The sequence below is a fragment of the Hibiscus syriacus genome, unplaced genomic scaffold (genome assembly GCF_006381635.1).
Source record: "Hibiscus syriacus cultivar Baekdansim isolate YM2019G1 unplaced genomic scaffold, ASM638163v2 tig00011079_pilon, whole genome shotgun sequence".
NCBI classification, from domain to species: Eukaryota; Viridiplantae; Streptophyta; class Magnoliopsida; order Malvales; family Malvaceae; genus Hibiscus; species Hibiscus syriacus.
The window spans coordinates 963373-976886 of NW_024062242.1; positions in this window are offsets into that span (position 1 = coordinate 963373).

The window sequence follows — 13514 nt, forward strand, 5'->3', positions numbered from 1 at the left end:
TATAGAGGTGTTGAGAAATGTAGAATCCAGATGTAGCTCACGTAATAACTAAACACATAGTACTGAGCAACGATGGACTCCTTCAAGGGATAGATATTGCTTCCCTATCTTCTATTTTCCAGATATGTAACGGTCTCTACCATAGTAGCAAATGTAGACACCTGGACCACATCTGGTTAGACTCATGGAAAACAATCTAAATATTACATACTATCTCACAGAAAAAGACAAAAAATGCATCTACATTCAAATGATATGGAAGAAATGTATTTCCAGATGCAGTTATTAAGTGTTATTACTTATTACCATTTAATTCAAAATGTCTAACCCTTTAACAAAGAAAAAACCAGATCAGCATGTGTCCCACTATATACAATATAAGAATAGCCTTCACACTTGAATGTATAGAATGATCACTAATATAACAAGGTACTAGAGCAATGTAGTGTCCAGATGTAGCTCAAGTAATAACTAAACACATAATATTGGGCAACGATGGACTCCATCAAGGGATGGCTAATAGATAGATAGGAAACGCAAACCGTCAATTCCTTCCCTATCATTTATTTTCCAGATATGTAACAGTTCCTACCATCATAAGCAAAGGTAGACACCTGACTACATCTGGTTAGACTCATGGAAGCAAACAGCTAAATATTAAATAATATTTCACAAATGTATACCAAAAAAATGCATCTATACTCAAAACATATAGATGAATAAAAAGCATTTCTAAATGCATACTGACCCTAGAAAAAAGAACAGATTTACAACACATGCTCCACTATATCCAAAATGAGAATGACCTTCATACTTTTTTTTTTTTTGATAGAATGACCTTCATACTTGAATGTATAGATTGACTATTCACACAAAGAGGAGTTGACAGATGTAGGGTCCATATGTAGCTCAAGTAATAACTAAACACATAGTACTGGGCAACGATGAACTCCGTCAAGGATGGCTAATAGATAGACTGGAAAACCAGACCATCAATTCCCCTATCTTCATGTTCCAGACATGTAACAGTCCCTACCATCATATCACAGGTAGACACCTGACTACATCTGGTTGGACACAGTCATAGAATGCAAATAACTAAATGTTAAATGATAGTTCACAGACATAACTAAAAGTATATGTATATAAAAATGAACAACAGTTGGATTCCTGCGATGGATGCTATTAGATGGATGGGATCTCAAACCATCAATTCCTTCCCCACCTTTAATTATCCAGATATGAAAGTCTGTACAATCATGATAATGGTAGACACCTGAAGTGTTTAGTTGGACTCATGGGACACAAACAACTAAATATTAAATAATAGTTCACAAATAAATACCTAAAAATACATCTATATTCATAAACAATGCTGCCATGGGAACAAGGAACACTTCAGGCAATAGCACTCTCATCTCATGTTGTCTTAGGCACAAGGCATGAAATAAGCAATCATATGAGTGAAGATGCACCAAGCATAAGACTGATCAAACCAAATCAAACTTTAATAAATCCTTTTCTCTAGCAAATATCTACAATCCCTAATAATAGCTGACCGACCTAGCTTGTATCTTCTATTCATTTCACACGTCAAATACATTCATAAAGTATGCACAAACAAGATCAGATAATATTTCACACTTTTTCCAAAGAAGATACAAAATTTAACATTTTCCTGCAAGGATCTGGGTAAGCCCTGTACTAAATCTTTGCTTTGCAAAACTATTAAATTAATCAGTTCCGTGACAACATAACCCTCGATATTATTATAGATTAAACAAGCAAATACATAATTTATACTAAAAAAGTTTGATGTTTAATCAAGAAAGATACATCAATAATAAATAATAATAGACGACACAAAAGAAAATTACCTTTAATTAAAGGTGGAAATCTTTCTCTAATTTTTTCCACGAAGCAAAAATCTCCCATTTATCTTTTTCTTGTTAAATCCACTACAAACACCAGCAGAAAATAAGGAACAGGGTTTAAAAGGAACTCTTACAGGTTGAATACAAGGGAGAGATGAAACCGCCATTAAAAGTTCAAGCACAAATATACTATATTCTAATCATTCCTATATCAAGCTGATCCTGTGAATAAAAATGATAAAAACAACATTACTAACAGATAAACAAACTGATGCATGTTATTAATATTTTTTTTTATTTTGTTATTTTTTTTTTGTGGGGTTGAGGGGGAGGGGTCTGGGCTAATACATGGTAAACTTAAGTTTAATTTATGGTTGCACCAGATTTGCACCAAACAAGCTGTGACTGAAATTTAATTAAAAGCAACACACTTTATATTGCTTCAAGGGAATAAGTTACATGAGAATCAATCAAAACCAACACTGGTCAGATAGTGAAGAGTTTCAAAGCACTCAGAGAAAGAATGGGAATAAAAAAAAGTTAGCAAGTGACAAACAAAAATGAGAGCAATCATTCTTAGATAGGGAGGGATTGATTATCCACCTGCACGACCACCTTGGCAAATGTGGTGGTGATCTTTAGTGTTTTTTTTTAAGAAAAAATAGTACCTTATACTTTAATGGATGCACAGATTTTTTAAACGAATTATCAACAAAAATTATTTCAACCTTTGATCTTTACAATTACTGAAAAAGTAAAAATCTAATATATATATATATATTCAGCTTCTGTAAAAAAAACTATTAAACTTACATGCTAAATGGACTTGAGTAAAAATCTAAAATAACAAAGATCAAATGTCTTAGCTCCAAATTGGAAATGAGATTTGCATATACTATTGAAATTACAACATGAGGTTACGAAGTGTCATTCAATCAGAACTTCCGGCTGATAAAATGGTATGGAATAAAGAAAATCGTAGCAGAATCAATTAGCCGTTACATGATCTAAGAAAAAATGTGTCACAACTAGTGTAAGAGAAACCATCTATCAAAGCTGCATACGAAGAAAACTAGAAAGGCATTGATTAAGCATCAATGCCATACGAAGCTGATTAACCTGGATGCATAAAAGGTTCTCAACTTGAAAGAAACAATTAGTATCTTCAGATATGAGAACTAACAAAAATGGGGGAAAAGGTATTACCTAAGAGTGAAATCCACACATAAAGAGATGAAGAAATCCAAGTACAAAGATTCAGCTTTCAAACGAAACGAAGAAGAAAAGTCTAAGAAGTAGACGGAGCAGTCCGTTTGTGGCTCGCACGCCGTATAGAGGAAGAGTGGTAACTGCTAGGTTTTAAATTCCACATGATAAATAAGAAACCCTAAACTATGCATTTATAAGCAAATATCTATAAATATAATAATAAAAATAGTATTAAATAATTAATAATCTATAATTATTATAAGATAATATTTTTTTACATATAATAACGCACACACATCTTATAATTCAACTGTTTGAATTTGAATCTTTTTTTTAATTAATCACTAGTATCTGATGATTAATTAATCCAGTTCGGGTACTACAGAGGCGAGGGCGATCCTCCCAATCCAGTTTGCTTTATTAGCAAATGCCAGGATTAGAATCTCTAATCTTGCTTAAGGGACCTAATACCTCATCCAACTAAACTAACTGATTATATCATTGAGACCACTTAATAATTTAACATTAAATAAATTCTTAATGTACACTTTAACCTTTAAAATATACAAAAATTCCAATTTCTATTATAATATCAAAGTATAAATTATGTTGTAAGTTCTAATCTGAAATTTAATTCAAAACTTCATATTTATAGATAAATATCTATATCAGTAATAATAATAATAATAATAAAATTTTAATAACACTTAAAACATATATATTTTGGATATTATAAATTTAAATCTAAAAATCAACCGCAAATAAAAAATTTAGGTAAATTATACCAAATGTTATTAAATTTTTAAGTATGTATCGATTATATTATTGAACTTTTAATTATTTTAATTTTAACCTTGAATTTTAGTTTTGAATTCAATTATATCACTGGATTATTAATTTGATAGCAGCGTGATGATACGAAGATTGTTTTCTATCACTGTGATGGTATGTATATTATTTTAATTAAATACAAATTAATAGGTGTAAAAACGACGTAATATCAGTTTTACAACATCAAAATCACATCATTGAAATCCTGACTATTAGAATTATTCCTCTAAACTACTCCTTTGTCATTCACTACCCAATCCTAAACTGCCACCTGAAATCGAAACCACCAAAGCTTCACCATCTCTATTCATCTAATGACGACATGCAACGACGGTGAAAATGAGGAATAGATTTGGTTTCGTGCTGACTCACATGGGCCAACTTGCACCACCTGATCCGTCTATGTCGCTACCAAATTAATCATATATTTGTATAATTAAAATCAAAATCAATATTTAATATTAAAATTGAAACAATTAAAAATTAAATGATATAATTAATTTTTTTCTATACTCGTATTTGAGCATGGTATCCTGATGGTATTTGATTCTGTGCGTTGTGATTTTATTTTAGTTTTGTATAGAGCCATGACATTCCCTTGTCTCGTTACTTTCATACTTTGTAAACCTAATAGGCTTGTAGTCACTTATTTTTGTCCGGAATTTTACTAAATATATATTTAGCATATATAATATACAGTTTTGAGAATTTTTTTTAAAATATATATATAGTATATAGTTTTAAAAACATTTTTGAAAATATATATAATATATAGTTTTGAAAAAAATATTGAAAATATATATAATATATAGTTTTGAAAACATTTTTGAAAATATATATATTATATAGTTTTGAAAACATTTTTGAATATATATATATATATAGTATATAGTTTTGAAAACATTTTTGAAAATATATATAATATATAGTTTTGAAAACATTTTTGAAAATATATATAATATATTGTTTTGAAAACATTTTTGAAAATATATATATTATATAGTTTTGAAAACATTTTTGAAAATATATATAATATTTTGAAAACATTTTTTTTAAAAATATATATGATATATAGTTTTAAAATGTTTTTAATATAATATATAATTTGAAAAAACGTTTTCGAAAGTTTGTATATAGTTTTTAAAAAAAGTAAATATATTTTTTATATGGTTTTTATTTACATTATATTTGTTTATTTATGTATTTCATTTTTTCTTTCTCTTTGTTTTAGGTCTAGAAACGGGTCCAGCAGAAGTTTAATCGGGTAAAGGGCCTGACCCAGTCCTAACCTGATTAGGGTTTCAGATATAGCAGAGGGGCACCACACAAACAAGGGTCATTAGATCTGGCCCTTTGATCCAACGACCAGGAAGCATCAAGAGTAACACGTGAAGGCCACGCGCTAACGTGGTTACCAACAGGCAGAGATCCCCGGGACTGAACCATCTCGGGATGATCGGTCGCACAAACGACCAAACAACCCGAAAATAACGGGAACAACCCGTTGAGGGCGAAAACAACGAACACCGGCGGTGGGGTATAAATACCCCACCAAATCTGTCAAATATCATCGATCGAGAGGCAACCAAGTAACCAAAAAGCACCACTAAAATCAAAAACACCAACCAAGCAAAAAAAACCCAATACACAGTAAAGAAAACGAAACAATACAACAAGGAAAGCAAAAAAATACATAAAAGAAAATCAAGCGTCGGAAGAGGAACAATCGCCGAGGAAAACAAAAGACCATCGTCGGAAAAGGTAAAGGCTCAACCTTTGCACTTAGATCTACGTCGGTGTAAGGGTTTTTAGGGGATTTAAGTATCGGTTTTGGACTCACGACAAGGAGAGGAACGTTTCGAGTGAGTTTGGTTTTTCGACCACCGGTGGTAGTGACCGGAGCGACGGTCGATGGTGACCAAGACGGTAGGGGATTCGCCGAAGTGTGGCCAGCCTTTGGCCGGTTGTGGGCTTGGGTTGAGAGATTTTTGGAGAGGTGAAAGTTTTTTTTTTGGGTTTTGGTTTAAAATAATATTTTTTTGGGTTTTGGGTATTTATAACCAATGGACTAGGTTGTAATTAGCTAATAGTTAAATTATTTCTGTAGTTCCTTATATTTTGATGTGTAATTCGTTTTGTTCACTCACCTCAATTTTGACTCTGAATTTTCAATTTAATCATTCATTATATTTATTATATTTTGCGATTTATTCCATAACATTTTTTTGCAGCTCATTTTTTAGTATTAATTAGATCCATAAATTTCAATTTAGTTCAATTGATCCTTTAATTTTTATCTAATTATTTATTTATTTACTTTTCTGATTTAGTATTTTATTAACATTTTTTTTACTTTCTTTTAACATCCTTTATTTTTTTCTCCTTATTGTTATTTCTTTCAAAATTTAACATTTTTTTATTTTGTTTTATTTGTTTTTTTAAATTTTAATATTTTCTAATTTTTTTCTTTTTTGCTTTCAATATTGTTGTATTTAACTCTTTTTTTATTTTAACATTTTTTTATATATATTTATTTCACAATTGAATAATTCTTTTGACTTTTCAGGAATAATTTTAACTAATCAAAGGTAAGTAATTTGAATTGAATATTTTAATTTTAATTTTAATTTTCGTAATTAAGACAACCGATAAATTAAAATGGTACCGAACGAGCAGTTCAAAGGTGCTAATAATTCCTTGACTGTAACCGACTCTCAAATCCAATAATTTTATGGTAAAACGCATATCAGGTAAAATGATGTCCGATCAACTAATTTTTTTTACAACAAAAAAATGATCGATGACAGCTCTAATGTTTCATTTAAGTCGAAGCTCAATTTTGAACACAACTAAAAAACGGTCACGACAAAGACAAATGGGCCATGACCCTCTAAAATATTAAAAATAAATTAAATAATAATAAAACACTTTTTATCCCATCACTTACGATAGAATAATATAAACATTTCAACCGCCTCCATTTTCGATTCTAGTAAATGGAATCAAAGCACGTTTACAAAGTTGGACTAGGAGTGGTAGCATGAATGGATAGGAGGCAGTTGAAATAATCGTACCAATCATTTTTATATTATTATATATTTTAGATATTATTATTTTTAAATTTTTATAAATTTATTTAATATAAAATTGTGTATCAATGTAACTTTTTTTTATAGATAATTACAATATATTATATATTTAAAAATAATTTTTAAACTCTTAAAATTAAATGCTCGCTCTCTGTTATCTGTAGTGCTCCAATCTAAATTATCAGAGAATAACAATAATTCTTTTACCACGAAAATCATTCCATTCACACATATAAAATCTTAATTTTAACATGATAAGCCCGTTCCCACGAGTAACCCGCCCCGGGATACAAAAGCTATCACTGGTTTATTTCCTTTATTTGCCAGTTGCCACCTCTCTCGTGAAAACACACTAAGGGGGTGTTTGGTTCAAGGATTGTGGGATTCTCATGGGATGTGAATCCCACATTCCCATGTTTGGTTGGCTGGGAATCTCATTCCCGGTAATGTTTTATTACCAATAGTAGATTTTTTGGGGTATATTACCGGGAATGTCATTACCTCCATTCCCTTAGGTATTGTAACATTACCGGCGTTTTGGACTAAAATTCCCTTAAATTTTTATTTTTTTTAAAAATATCATTCTTCTGTCATTGAATAATAAAAATTCTACGAAGGTTAAATTACAAATTTATCCTTAAATTATTTTAGATTTACAAAAAAAAGTCTATAATTAAAATTTTATATGAAGTTCAGGGGATAAAAAAAATTTACCCTTTAATTAAACATTTTTTATATTTTTAATTTTGTAAAAAAATTATATAAATATTATGAATTTAATTTTTTAAAGAATATATATAAATATTTTAAAAATTTTAATATTATACAAATATATAATAAGTACAATTTGGTCAAATATACAGTCCAATAATCTTTTATTCCTTTAACCAAACACGATAATCTTACATTCTTGCTAAACCAACCAAACACAAAATACAACATTCCCAGTAATCCTATTCCCTGGTAATCTTTTATTCCCACTGGTAATCTTACATTCCGTAAACCAAACGCACACTAAAGTTTAGGTTATTAAAGTAATGGATAAATTATACGGGTGGTCCTTTGTATTTTAGATTCATTAGATTTTAGTCATCAGTTAAAAATAATAATTTTAATATCTTACGTTATCGGTCTATTCGATTTTAATCTCTCAGACGTTATCTCCCATTAACCCATTAATGGAAGTCTAAGTTGGTAGACTAAAATCGAATGGATCGATAATATAATGAATCAATACCGTTCTTTTTTTAAAATCGATAACTAAAATCGGATAGACTGAAAAAATAAGGAATCACTAGTGTAGTTTACACTAAAGTAATCTGAGCAATAGTGTAAATGGCTTTCTATAGGTGATCAATCCAAGCCAAATGATAATCCCTACGGTTTATTATTAAAATGATGGAATAATATATTATTTTTAATAATTTATTATTTATAATGAAAAACAATAGTGCAATACTAAATATTATTCAAATATATATTATATTTCAAATTTAAAATGAGAAAAAAATGTTCTTGTGGTACAAGGAAGGAAGAAGGTTGATGTAGAACAACAGCCACAAGGGTGATGTAGAACAACAGCCACAAGGGTGTTGTTGACTGCTTTACTTCCTTGGCTGCCAAACAACGTTCCATTTGACTCGTCATTTTCTCTTTCACTTTCCTTGTCTCTTTCTTACCTTGCTGATGATCAAGACGTTGATACAAATTGATAATTGCTTTTGCTCCACGCATTGTATAGCCGTCCATAGGACGATAATTGAGATCGGATATGATAAATTATTCAATTTTAACTTATTTAAAGTTTAGTTAATATTTGAATGAATTATATTTGAGTTGTTAACAAGATACAGGGAACTATTTGATATATAGTTTGAAAAATTAGTGAGCAATTTTAAGAATAATATATTAAATTTTAACTTTTTAAATTAAATTATTAATAATATTAACATTTATATGTTATTTAAAAATATATATAAGGTTTAATTAATTTAAATTATTAATAATATTAACATTTATATGTTATTTAAAAATATATATAAGGTTTAATGTAGTTAAGGTTTAAGTTCGAGTTCGAACTTTAATCGAGCTAAGTCTGAGAATATTCAAATTTTAAGATTTTTAGAACTCGAGTCAAACTTTAATTTTTAATTTAAGATTTAAATCAAATTTCAATATTTTAAACTCTTGAGTCATCTTCAACTTGATCATTTATAATATTCTGTTAATTTAAAAAATGGTAAAAGGGAGTGCAATTATTAATAAAATAAATTCACCAATTAAATATTAATTTAACTAACATCGATCATTGTTGTTATAATTTTTAAATATCATGAATTTATATGTTTTTAAATATATATTCTTTCAATTTAAGAATTGAAAATTATGTCTAATCTAGACATTGGAATTTATACAAGATGACTCGAATTTTTGTATCAAATATTATTTAATTCTAATAAAAGGTTTAAAAATAGATAATTACGCAGTCTTCTTTTATTATAGATTAAATCATTATGTAACTTGGTTGTTATCATTATTATTGATTTTTGTCATACACATAATGTGCATAAAATTATATTTTTATAAAATTTTATTAACATTGATTATTGATATAAAATTTTATTAAACACATGATTTTAGGATTATAAAAATAAGTTAATTTTCAGGTTATTGAGTAAGGTTACAATTTTAATATTTAAAATATTTCATTTTTTATTAATTTGAAGTAATTATAAGATAATATATGTTCAAAAAAATTTCAAATTATTTGATAATGAATATTACAACTCGCTATAAACATAATGCTTAAACTAAAACTTCTAAAAATAACAATCATACTCTTAATTACATTATCTTAAAAGCTCACGAGGTCAAATATTTGGACAACCAGGCTTCTCCGTGCAGCTGTTCTTTGTATAAATACCTTCATTTCCTTCTCGATAATGGATAATGTAATTTGTGTATCGTCGACGAGTTTTTTGAACGGTCGAAGTCTCCATTTACTTCGAGCTTTAGACCTGAGTTATTATTAAGGTTGGTCATTCTACTTGAATTTTGTGTTTCAATCTAAATCCTCGTTACCAGCCGTTGCCCGCCGCCGACCAATCATCCACTCATCGCCGTCACCCCGCTGTCGTCCCCGTTCGCCAAACCCCAAAAACTGATTTTCTACTATCAAAGGGTGATTTGCCACGAAGAGAATCCTGAAACCGACGGAAACCGAGTCGAAAACCGACGCTGCTCAGACTCCATTATCTTTCTAAAAATCCAAAGAAAACCCAGAAAAGAAGAAACAAGGAAGATGATGATGATGATGTGGTAAGGAATTATATGAAGATTTGGTGGAGGAAATTTAACTTGTTTTGTTCTTATTATTTTACTGCTATAATGATATTCATCGGAGACACTTTGCCACTAATGCCTAATGGACAGGCTGCTGTCTTCACCACTTTGTTTTACTATGATAAACAACCAAGGTTATGAAGCTTCCACTTGTTTGTGCAAACGGCGGCCATAGTGGGGGTGACGGTACAATTGGTCAGTGACGATGACAGCAGTGGTAATAATCTACCATGACTAATAATAGAAGTTTAAAATTAAGGATTTTAGAATTTAGAATTTTTTTATTTTAGAAAAATATGGAGTTTATTTTAAATATATATAGTTTTTTTTTTATAAAATTAAAGATTTTAAAGATTTATAAAAATGACATGTCAGTTACGTTTGTTTAACGATCGTTATTATGTATATACCTTAAAAATGTAACGTTGAAAACGTTAAACACTTATTTTTTAACAAAAAAATTAAACACCTAAAATTAATTTAATATATAATTTAGACATTTATTTTTGTATCAAGTTATTTTAATATTCAATTTAAATGATTTGTGAGTTTGGCAAAAGAGTTATTTTTATTATATGTATATACTTGTTATTTTATTTTTATTATTATTATTATATATTTATATAACTTTTACTCTGTGTAGAAAAGAAAATTTTTGTATTTAATATAAATGAGTTCAACCGGGTGAACTCAAAATGAAGTCGGAGAAATTTGAGTTGGAACTCAGTTTATTTGATTGATTGTGCAGGCTGGATTGATATGACGGTTAAGTTCTGGGAAATGGTTCGCTTCAGCCAATTCCAACTTGTTCTTCAGTTCATGGTACGTTTCGAATATCTCTATATTGTAATTATGACATTACCATTATGCATAAGTCAGCATCAAGTTCCATAAAATTATTAAATAGTTAATTTTAAATTGGTCTCTAAACTTTTAAATATTCTATTTTCATCCCTGAACAATGACTATTATTCTGAATTAATCCTCAAACTTTTGAATATTTCAAGTTCATCCCCAAACCATGACATTCACTCTAAATTGGTCCCCAAACTTTTTGAATGTTCCAATTTCATCCTAAATTATACGTATACACTAATCACATCCCTTGTTAATAAAATCGTTAGGCCACATTATATTATTATATGTTTGGAAAAAATAAATTTTAGGTTAAATTATGGTTGAAAGTAATTACGTATTTGGATGAACTTGGAGATGAAATTGGAGTATTCAAAAGTTTGGAGACCAATTTAGAAAGAGGGTCATAGTTTAGGCATGAAATTAGAATGAGTAAAAGTTTAAGGACTAATTTAGAATGAGTCATTATTTAGGGATGAAATTGAAATATTCAAAAGTTTAAAGACCAATTTAAAATGAGTTATAGTTTGGGGACATATGATGCAATTTACTCAATGATTATTAATAAATTGACGTTTGAATTTTTTTAATTTATTATTATGTATTTTTAAGTGTATGTTTAAATATTAATTAAATATATGTGATGACTAATTAAAAACATTTGTGAAATTAATTTATCAAATAACTATATATATGAATTGACATAAGAGATACTGAGAAATTTTAAATTTTTATATAATTTATATTTTTAATATATCTAATATTTTATAATTTTAAATCTATACAATCTTAATATAATTTTAAAAAAAATTATATTTCTTGACATAAAATCACGCGTTCATATTTATATATACACAAACTAACTCCAATTTTTCTCTTTCATTCGTTTTTTTGTTTATTTTTCATTAATTAATTACTCAACTAATATATTTTTCACAACCATAAAATTATTTTATTAATATCCAACTAATACTTAATTGAAATTAAACTTAATAATTATTTGAAATAGATTACGTTTATATAAAATTCCCGATGAAGATAGTCTATTGACCATTTTAGAAGAACCGACATCGTCAGAGAAAAATATTCCTATGATATGATCTCTAACATGGATCCGAGGGATTATATTACAATAAACAAAGAATTTTATAATCTATTTTTAAATTCAACTCTTAATTTTTTTCACTAAAGTAATAACTTTTTATTGATAATAATTTCTTAATTTCAATGAAAGGAATTGTATGATTTTTCTTTATTTTAATTTCTTATGTTAAAAATTTTAGATTTAACTTGTTTTATAAAAAGTTAAAAATATGTGTTAGCAAATTGTCATCATATCGTTGTGTTAGCAAATAATAGATGTTTAGATATCAGTTCTGGCGGATCTATTTCTAGACAACGAGGGAACCACTCTGTTTTACCTGATAGAAGGTACGACTATAGTCCAAGAGATTCTCCATAAAACTGCTTAACATGTCTATTTTGTTGTTCTATTACAATTCATGACTGACATTTATTGCAGTTAACGCCAATAACATACAAGTCTGAGGGGACACCAAGGGCTGTAAAGGTGTCATCGCTGCCTTAGAGAGCATCAAGGTCACCCCCCTGAGTCCCGGTCTAGGTGGGTTAAACCGTCACCAAGGCTTAGCCGATTGAATAATCTGTTAATTATTATTATTAACTATAAAATTTAATTATATTTTCTGCATTTAATTCTCATTATAAAATAAAATGTTGAAATTGAATAACAATTGCTTTTCTCTTATTCGAATTCAATCTTAACAAATACTTTGGTCGTGGGTTGGGTTTGATTATTTTTTTTATCAATTAACAAGTATTTATTTAATCCATATAATAACACCGTTAGAAAATTAACAATCAAATGAGCAAAATAATTCAATTTTTAAAGTTCAATGAGTAAATTAAATATTATAGTTATGAGATTAGGTGTTTGTGATGTTAAAATAAAAATCTACGATAAAATATGTGTTTGAATTTAATCATAATGATAAACGTTGAAATGAGAGTATATAATAATCTTTAGAGATTACTAAAAGAATTAATATTGTTAGAAGAGTGAAAATAGAATACAGAAAATAGAAAATTGAAATTAAAAATAGAAAATGTGAATATATTCACTTAGAGAAAAAAAATAAGGAATTAGTTCCGGTCATATATTTTCACTCATCAAACGATGTGTAAAACTAAAATAGTTTTATAATGTGCAAGTGAATCCTAACCCTTAATATATTATCATTATATATTTACATAATTTAAGATTTGATTTTTTAATTATATTTTTATATATAGT